The following is a 9322-nucleotide window of genomic DNA, read 5'->3' on the forward strand; positions in this document are numbered from 1 at the left end:
AGTTTGCAAAAAAAAAAGTACTACCTCCGTCTCAGTTTACAAGTCCTATGCGTATACCTAGGTTGCCAATTTTATCACCCTAATATAAACATAAAAATTATACCTTTTGAAAGTAGAAACTCCGAAGTTTATGTTGGTATATTTTTTGTAATATATGACTTGTTTTAGATTGGTCAAATTAACGACCTAGAGGTACGTGCGCGCCCTGTAAACTGAGAGAGAGGTAGTAGTACATTTGACATGAACATGTCGTAAAAGAATTTATTAAGAAAATAATAATTGAATACAAGTAGGAGTATGAAAAAAAAACTGACCGGGCGGTCCCACCTGCCAGAATGTCGTCTGTCGACCTTCATCTCCAAAGTCTCCGCTGTAGACATCTCAAAAAACTCCCCGCAGACGATCGAGGTGCGGCTTCCGTTCCTCTTCGTCGCTCGTCGCTGAACCCCGACTAGCTGGCGGAGTCGGGAGCACACGGGTTCTGCGGAGGCGCGAGGACATGGCCAACTCCTCCTCCGCATCCTCACCCTTCGGATTCGCCGCCGCCGCCGTCGCCCCCTTCCCCGACCAAGTCCTCCCTCGTGCCCAGGGCATCATCAGGGTATGTATGTGCCCTCTCTCGAGTCTCGACCGGACCTCCTCTTTATGTTTATGCTTATGCTCGCCCGCTCCTTAGATTTGGCGCTGAACTCTTCCATGTGCTGCTCGTATTGCGCCGGGGTGCTACCTCTCATCTTCACCTGTACAAATTTCGATGTAGTTTGGAGTCAATTTGAGAGGGCGTTTCCCTTAGGCTGATACTCTGAACCGTTTGGACTAGTTCTGATTGATGCGATATGTTGTTGTTGGGGCTATGAAAGTGAACTCTATGTATTTCTGCGAGGGATTTATCTGGCAAATGGGAGGCATAGAAAAATGTCGCCTATTTTTTGCAATCCCGTTTATTGAAAATTGGGACGAGCATCTGCATTTTTTTTAAATCAAACTGGGCATTAGAATAAATTACAGAAGGTTTAAGATATTGACACTGTGCATTGCAGTAGCATCTGACAGACACGTTCGGTCTCAAATGAGGCAATGACAGTCTCCTTTATCGCTCCTATCAATCACTTCATGATCCGTGTTTGTCTTTCCAAACTACTCCCTCCCTTCTATATTAGTTGTCGCTCAGACGGATGTATCTAGTACTGAAATATGTCTACATACATCCGTTTCAGCGACAACTAATATGGAACGGAGGGAGTAGTTGAGATCAAGTTGTTCTGTTTATCAATCGGGAGGGAGGGTGGGTTTCTTGTATATATCTCTATGCATTCCTATTGGATTTCTTGACTCATAAACTTCTTTAGAAGTTTTATTGAAAGCAATTTTTTTCCTGCCAACTTTCCATAGCACAATCATAATCTGGATAATTGATTCATCTTCCAAGAAAAGATAAATTCGAACGGAGCTACACAGCCGCATACTTATATGTTGTAGACCACAACAGATAATCACAGAATCATGAAGAACAAATGACCCCAAATTTACTTGTGTTTTACAGTTTGAAGATGAAGAGGCCAGGCTCAGATTTCTGTCGGTTTCACTAAGCGGATAAACATTTCAGTTAGGATGGAAAAACAACTAGATCAGATTTGCACAGTTCAAATTTCGGTTTACTTTGAATTTCCGTGGCTCAGATTTCTGTCGGTTTACCTGTGTTTTACTTGTGTTTTTCCATCCGAATTGATTGAAAAGTACTTGATGCCCCTAGGTGAAAGTTGGACCAACACAGTTCAAAGTTTGGTTTATGTTGGGTATTGTTACAAATTTGAGTTGAAAGTTCGACTGAAATTCCCTAGTTCAACCTTGAAAGCTGGGGGAGGAACAGGGGCTATGTTGAGGGTGGTCTTCAGCTGCTGAGCAAAGCTGCATATGTCCACCAAGGTGCCAAATAGGTTCACGCATCCGTGTGAAAGAAGTTAAACTCTGCCATGTTTTCCACCTTTGGCATCATCTTTCTAGTCTTCTTTTCTAGATTTAGGCTGCAATTGTTATATTTTGGCCATATAAACCTGTAACTCTAAACTTGATGCTTGTTATGCTCCTTGCAACTAACATACCTTTTGATAATCTGTATTGCAGTCAGATTGTGTCTCTGTCGACTTGCACAAAAGGTCAGCCCCATCAGCTTTGCGGTTGGTGTCCTGGTGGGCTTCACGCTGACGTTGCCAGTGGACTGCTAGGTTGCTCAAGAGAAACAAGGATGATAACTAGCTAGCTAATGCAATCTCTTAAGTATTTTTCACAAGCGTGCTGTACTCTCTAGCCCCAAGTCGAACCTCCTTGATTGCTTTGTACTCCTTTCGTTTCTATATAGGCCTTTTTAGAGATTTTAATACGGACTACATACGGATGTATATAGATATATTTTAGAGTGTGGATTCACTCAATTTGCTCCGTATGACTATGTAGTCCGTGTTGGAATCTTTAAAAGGACTTATATTTAGAAATAGAGAGAGTATTAACTGTGACCAATTAAAGCCATCGGTTTGTAAACTCTATGGCAGATCTCTTTTAGGTGATCTGTACTGGTAATTGTGATATGTGCCGATTCTGCCGTACATCTCGCTGGTCATAATCCATGGTGTTGTTTTGCGTCCTCCCTGGGCAAATGTCGTCGGGACGTGAGTTGATGGAGACTCGTCGAGACTAGTTTGTGTTCTTCTCTGTACCTTTTCAATTTCAGGAAGCATAATTATGCTTAACCCTGAAGCTAATTGTGTTTTTCACACTGTGTGCATCATGCGAGGAAAAAAAGTAACTTTTTCCACAGAAACCTAGGAAAAATAAAACAGTCCAAAACTGCGTGAAAAAATGTGATCCCGAGGATGCACAAGTGCGTGACAGGTGGTAGCAGCTGGGGAGTTCCCATTCCGCGCCGTACTCGCGGAATACTAAGAAAACACATGGCCATCGCTCAAACGAGGTTGTTGAGGCGGTCCCATTCCCTACGTTCGCCGCTGACTATTTATTTCGCAATCGACATCTTCCGGTCAAGCACTTTTAGGTTCGCCACTCACTGTACATTAAAAAATAGTTGCCTAGTTTATATAGTTGATAAAGTTCGTAAATTCAAAACATGTTCATAAATTATTTTAATGTTCATGAATTTAAAAAGTATAGTGACTTTACAAAAAATCAGGAATTCCTAAAAATATTCTAGAATTTAGAAAATGTCATGAAATGGAAAAAAAATCACGAATTTAAAAGATATTTGCTAATTTAAAAATTCTTGCCAATGCTAAAATTGTCCCCAAATTTCAATAAATGATCGCGTATTCAAAAATTGTTCCCAAGTTTCTAAATGACTTCGCCGAGTCAAAAAGTTCATGAATTTTAATACTACTTGTTGACACAAAAAATGCACGGTATGTGAATTGAAATAAAACCACAAATATTAAAATAGTTCCCAAATTTTAAAAAACAAATTGTCGACTAAAAAAGTTTGCCAATCTAAAAAATGTTTGAGAATTCAGAAGATGATCCTGAATTAAAAAATGTTGAACAATATTTAAAAAAATCCCAAATTTTAAAAAATCTTTGTTCAATCAAGAAATTTCCTGAAATATATTTTTTACATGAATATCAGAAAATATTCCCAAATTGCAAAAATATTCATGGATTAAAAAATGTTTATGAATTTCAAAAAATTGTTCCCTAATTAAAAAAAATGATAATCGATAGCATAAATATCCACGAATATAAAAAACCGTATGACAATTTTGGCAAATGTTTGTTCTCGTATTTCAAATAATATTCATGAATTCGAAAAAAAGAAAATAAAAAATTTATTAAATCTGAAAGAAAAACAGATACATAAAACGGCGTGGACGAAAAACAGGAATGGGCCGGCCTCAGGGATAGGCGCTGAGACGACCTAAGCGCTAAATAGGATTGCGGTAACCCGTAGCCTCTCCTAGAGAGCAACTAATTAAGGAGTACTCCTTCGGGAGGCCCCGCAAGAATCACTTGGGTGGGCTGGGAGCGCGCCACTTAGCTTGCTTTCAACCGCTGCCACGTGCCTCCTTCCGCGACAGGCATAGATTTACATCTCGTGAAGGCAAGGATTTCTTCCGCGAGAGGCACGGTCATGCCTCTTGAAAAGGAAAAAAACATTTTTTTTCATTTTGGGAGAGGCACAAATTTACGTCTCCTGGAGGCACAAATTTTCTTTGGCAAGAAAAAACGCGTTTTTTTTGTTCCGTGAGAGGCATGGATTTGCTTCTTGTGGAGGCACGGATTTGCTTCCGCGAGAGGCACGGTCGTGCCTCTCGAAAAAGGAAAAAATATATGCGTTTCCTTTTCTTTGTTCCGCGAGAAACACAGATTTACTTCTCGTGGAGGCACGGATTTGTTTCTGCGAGATGCATGGTTGTGTCTCTCGGAGAAAGAAAAAAAATACATGATATTCGTTCCGCGAGAGGCATGGATTTACTACTCGTGGAGGCACGGATTTGCTTTCACGTCATGCCTCTTGGAAAAGGAAAGAAAAACACGCTTTCTTTTTTTCGTCAGAGAAACGGATTTATTTCTCGTGGAGGCATGGATTCGCTTCTGCTCGTGCCTCTCAGAAAAGAAGAGAAAAACACGCTTCTCTTTTGTTTCGTGAGAGACACGAATTTACTTCTCCTAGAGGCATGAATTTGCTTCCGCAAGAGATAGGGTCGTGCGTCTCCGAAAAGGAACAAAAAATTGTTCCGCAAGAGGCACGGTCGTGCATCTCGGAAAAGGAACAAAAATTTGTTCCACGAGAGGCATGGATTTACTTCTTGTGGAGGTACAGATTTGCTTCCATGCCTCTTAGATAGGAATAAGAACGTGTGCCTCCTCGGCAAGTGAAAAAAAGTACTCCAGGTTTGATTTTTTTTGTAAAAAAAAATTCGTCGAGACCTATCAACACGTGACCTAATTTCGAAGATCTCAACGTGAGGAATCCAATGGTGTAAATGATTTGAGATTTGGATGCACGGTTTAAGATGTAAAACATTTTGTATAAGCGAATCTACGGAAAAAAAAACTCATTGGTTGCGACAAGTTGCGCACATGTAGTGCGTCACTCGCAACCTGACAAGGTGAGAGTGATCTTTGCAAGGAATACTCCTTAATTAGTGTTTTCGACACACCTATGTCTCGCTTATGGCGAGACGTAGGGTAGGCACGCTTGATGGAGAACAAGAATTAGGCTTGGGCCAGTACAGACGCGCGGCAGGCCACAGGCCACAGCCTCGATTTTTTTTCAGTTTTCTTTTTTCACCTTTTCTGTTTTGGTTTTTCTTTTCTTTTTTACTTTAATTTATGCTTCCAAATATTCTAAATACATATTTGACAAAAACAATTACAATAAACATTATAAAATATTGATTAAGCATTTAAAAAATGCTAGATTTGTATAGGAATTGTTTCTCATGTATACAAAAAAATATAAAATGTACATAAAAAAGTTGATCATGTATTTAATCTTAATCAAGCATCTAAAAAATGTTAATCAAGTAGTTGAAGGCATTTTAAAAATGTTAAATGTGTACAAAAAAATATTGTCATATATATTTAACAGATATAAAAAAACAATGTGTATGATAAAATGTTGATCATGTATTGCAGAAAAATTTAAACTGTGGAAAAAGTTTCCTGGTGTATACAATGTACAGCATACATTAAATGAATGTTGACATAAAATTCCTACATTTTAGAAATTTGATTTGTATTTTAAAAGTGGTAAACATGTAGAGAATTTGACATATATGAAAAATGTATATTCTTTATGAATTTTTTTTACTGCTAGTAAAAATAGTTACCGTATATTAGAAAATATTGACCATGTATTCAGAAAATGTTAATCTTATACTTAAAAATGTTAAACATGGCTTAATAAATGTATTAGGTATATACAAAAAATGGACAATGTGTATTGAAAAAGTAAACACACAAAAATGTTAATCATGTATTTCAAAATATTAATCTTGTATATAAATATCTTTCTAGTGTATACGAAAAACGTAGAATGTGTAGTTGAAAAAGTTGTCATGTGTTGAACAAAAGACACGATGGAAATGGACAAGAAAGTAAGAAAACCCAAGAAACCCAAGAAAAACAAATGGAAAAACAAAGAAACCCTAAAGCGAAAAAGGAAACCAAAGAAAACAAATGCAAAGAAATGACACAAAAGCTGAGAAAAAACAAAGACGACCAAAGAAAATGATGAAAAACAAGAAAGAAACAAAGAAAAGTAAATAAAGAAAGAAATGCAAAAAACCATCAAAATTGAGAAATAAACAAAGAAAATGGTGAAAAAAGAAAGAAAAACAGTGTGAAAATTATGGAAGAGACGAAGAAAACCTTTAATTGAAAAATGTAAAATCGATGAAGAAACAGATAAAATGAAAACCAAAATAGAAACACACACACACACGCACAAATGAAGAAAAATAGAAAAATGAAAAAACGATGATGAAACAGATAAAACCAAAATAGAAACACACAAAAAAAACCGGACCAAATCTGTACATCCATGGCACTAGAATTCGGCCAGCGATCGCTAGGTAGAGTAATAAAATATACGAATTAACGGGCTCGCGCAGTTACAACACGGGAGCAACTAACTAAGGAGTGCTCTTTCCAACGATCACTTAGGATGGGCTAAGAGCGTGTCACTTGGCACGCTCTTAGCCGCCGCCACGTGTCGCGCTCTGGGCGCTTCGTCCGGATTTTGGTTTTTTATTTTTCCGCGCTCGTTTTCGGCTTTTTAAATAGTTTTTTTTATTTTTTTTTAGTTTTCCCACTACTCTTTCCTAGCTTTTGGACCAAAAAATTTTTGTGCGAAAAAATGCTTTTCTTCCGCAAGAGGCACGGTTTTGCTCTGCGAGAGGCACAGTCTTGCTTCCACGAGAGGCACGGCCGTGCCTCTCGAAAACAAAAAAACGCGTTTTCAAATTTTTTCCCTTCCGCGAGAGGCACGGTCTTGCTTGGGAAACACATCCTCATACTCCGGTGGCAAACCATGTGGTACCTCCTTGGGAAACATATCCTCATACTCCTGCAGAAGATAAAAAAACAACACTAGGAAAAGTTGTGGGTAAATCGTTAGCAGCCAATAAATTTTTCTTGTACATGAGTACAAAGAATGGAGTATTAGGTTCTCTCAATTCCCGCATAACTAGTCCCTTTTTTTCCCGGGGCTTGGTCATATTTGGCTGTGGAGCTTTTGGATGTGGAAACACTCCCTCACTATGTTGATGGCTCACTCGTTGTGTATGATCACTCTCTCCATTTATCTTTCCTTTTCTTTTCATCTCATCAAGATAGACTTCCTCAGGTGTCATGGGCAGCCAAGTGAACTTTTCTCCCTTATGAACAAAACATAAGCGATTTGTACGCCCACTGATTTGCACATCACGGTCATGCAACCACGGTCGTCCAAGAAGCAAGTGACAAGCGTGCATCGGCACCACATCACACTCAACATCATCTTGATATGTTCCAACTGAAATTGGTATTTGCACGCTGCTAATCACCTTAATTGCGCCACAATCATTCAACCATTGCATGCGGTATGGGTGTGGGTGACGTTTTGTTTGCAATTAAAGCTTCTCGACCATCTACGTGCTTGCAATATTGTTGCAGCTGTCACTATCAATAATCATTCGACATATCTTTGAGTTGATAAGGCAACAGGTATGGAAAATATTATGCCGCTGCCCATTTTCCTCCTCCACGACCTGGGTGTTAAGTGAACGACATACAACCGACGCTTATCCATTAAGTTCCTCATGAGATAAAATAGTGCCTCCTACTTCCCAACCTTGCTCCTCGTCCACTTCATCATTTCCACCATCAGGGTTACTTTCAGACTCCCATTCACCAAATTCATTGATGATCATAGTTCTTTTGATTGGACATTCTGAAGAAATATGACCTCTTCCTTTGCACTTGTGGCATTGAATGTCGTTGCTGCGTGTAGAACTCTTTTCTGAAGGTGGCGTAGATGATACTCCTGCTATAGCTGATGACCGCTTATCTTGATTGCAAATAGCAGGCGAGGAAGCCGTCGAGGCATGTGGTGTTGGAAATATGCCCTAGAGGCAATAATAAATTAGTTATTATTATATTTCCTTGTTCATGATAATCGTTTATTATCCATGCTATAATTGTATTGATAGGAAACTCAGATACATGTGTGGGTACATAGACAACACCATGTCCCTAGTAAGCCTCTAGTTGACTGGCTCGTTGATCAATAGATGGTTACGGTTTCCTGACCATGGACATTAGATGTCGTTGATAACGGGATCACATCATTAGAAGAATGATGTGATGGACAAGACTCATTCCTAAGCCTAGCACAAAGATCGTAGTTCGTATGCCAAAGATTTTCTAATGTCAAGTACCTTGTCCTTAGACCATGAGATTGTGCAACTCCCGGATACCGTAGGAATGCTTTGGGTGTACCAAACGTCACAACGTAACTGGGTGGCTATAAAGGTGCACTACAGGTATCTCCGAAAGTGTCTGTTGGGTTGGCACGAATCGAGACTGGGATTTGTCACTCCGTGTGACGGAGAGGTATCTTTGGGCTCACTCGGTAGGACATCATCATAATGTGCACAATGTGGTCAAAGGGTTGATCACGGGATGATGTGTTACAGAACGAGTAAAGAGACTTGCCGGTAACGAGATTGAACAAGGTATCGGCATACCGACGATCGAATCTCGGGCAAGTATAATACCGCTGGACAAAGGGAATTGAATACGGGATCTATTGAGTCCTTAACATCGTGGTTCATCCGATGAGATCATCGTGGAACATGTGGGAGCCAACATGGGTATCCAGATCCCGCTGTTGGTTATTGACCGGAGAACGTCTCGGTCATGTCTGCATGGTTCCCGAACCCGTAGGGTCTACACACTTAAGGTTCGATGACGCTAGGCTTATAAAGGAAGTTTGTATGTGGTTAACGAATGTTGTTCGGAGTCCCGGATGAGATCCCAGACGTCACGACGAGTTCTGGAATGGTTCGGAGGTAAAGATTTATATATGGGAAGTCCTGTTTTGGTTACCAGAAAAGTTTCGGGTTTTATCGGTAACGTACCGGGACCACCGGGAGGGTCCCGGGGGTCCACCAAGTGGGGCCACCATCCCCGGAGGGCAGCATGGGCCAAGTGTGGGAGGGGACCAGCCCCAGGTAGGCTGGTGCACCCCCCACCAAGGCCCAAGGCGCAGGGAAGAGTGAGAGGGGGCAAACCCTAGGGCAGATGGGCCCTAAGGCCCACCCCAGGTGCGCCT

General features: G+C 40.2%; 1 long non-coding RNA gene across 1 annotated transcript; it reads left to right on the top strand.

Annotated features, from left to right (window-relative positions):
• The first annotated feature begins 403 nt into the window (after window positions 1–403).
• Window positions 404–2605, top strand: LOC119280785. Its single transcript, XR_005138175.1, has 2 exons — window positions 404–601; window positions 2125–2605. It is a non-coding gene; the product is annotated as an uncharacterized LOC119280785 (long non-coding RNA).
• The last annotated feature ends 6717 nt before the right edge of the window (window positions 2606–9322 follow it).

The sequence above is a fragment of the Triticum dicoccoides genome, chromosome 3B (genome assembly GCF_002162155.2).
Source record: "Triticum dicoccoides isolate Atlit2015 ecotype Zavitan chromosome 3B, WEW_v2.0, whole genome shotgun sequence".
Classification (NCBI taxonomy): Eukaryota; Viridiplantae; Streptophyta; class Magnoliopsida; order Poales; family Poaceae; genus Triticum; species Triticum dicoccoides.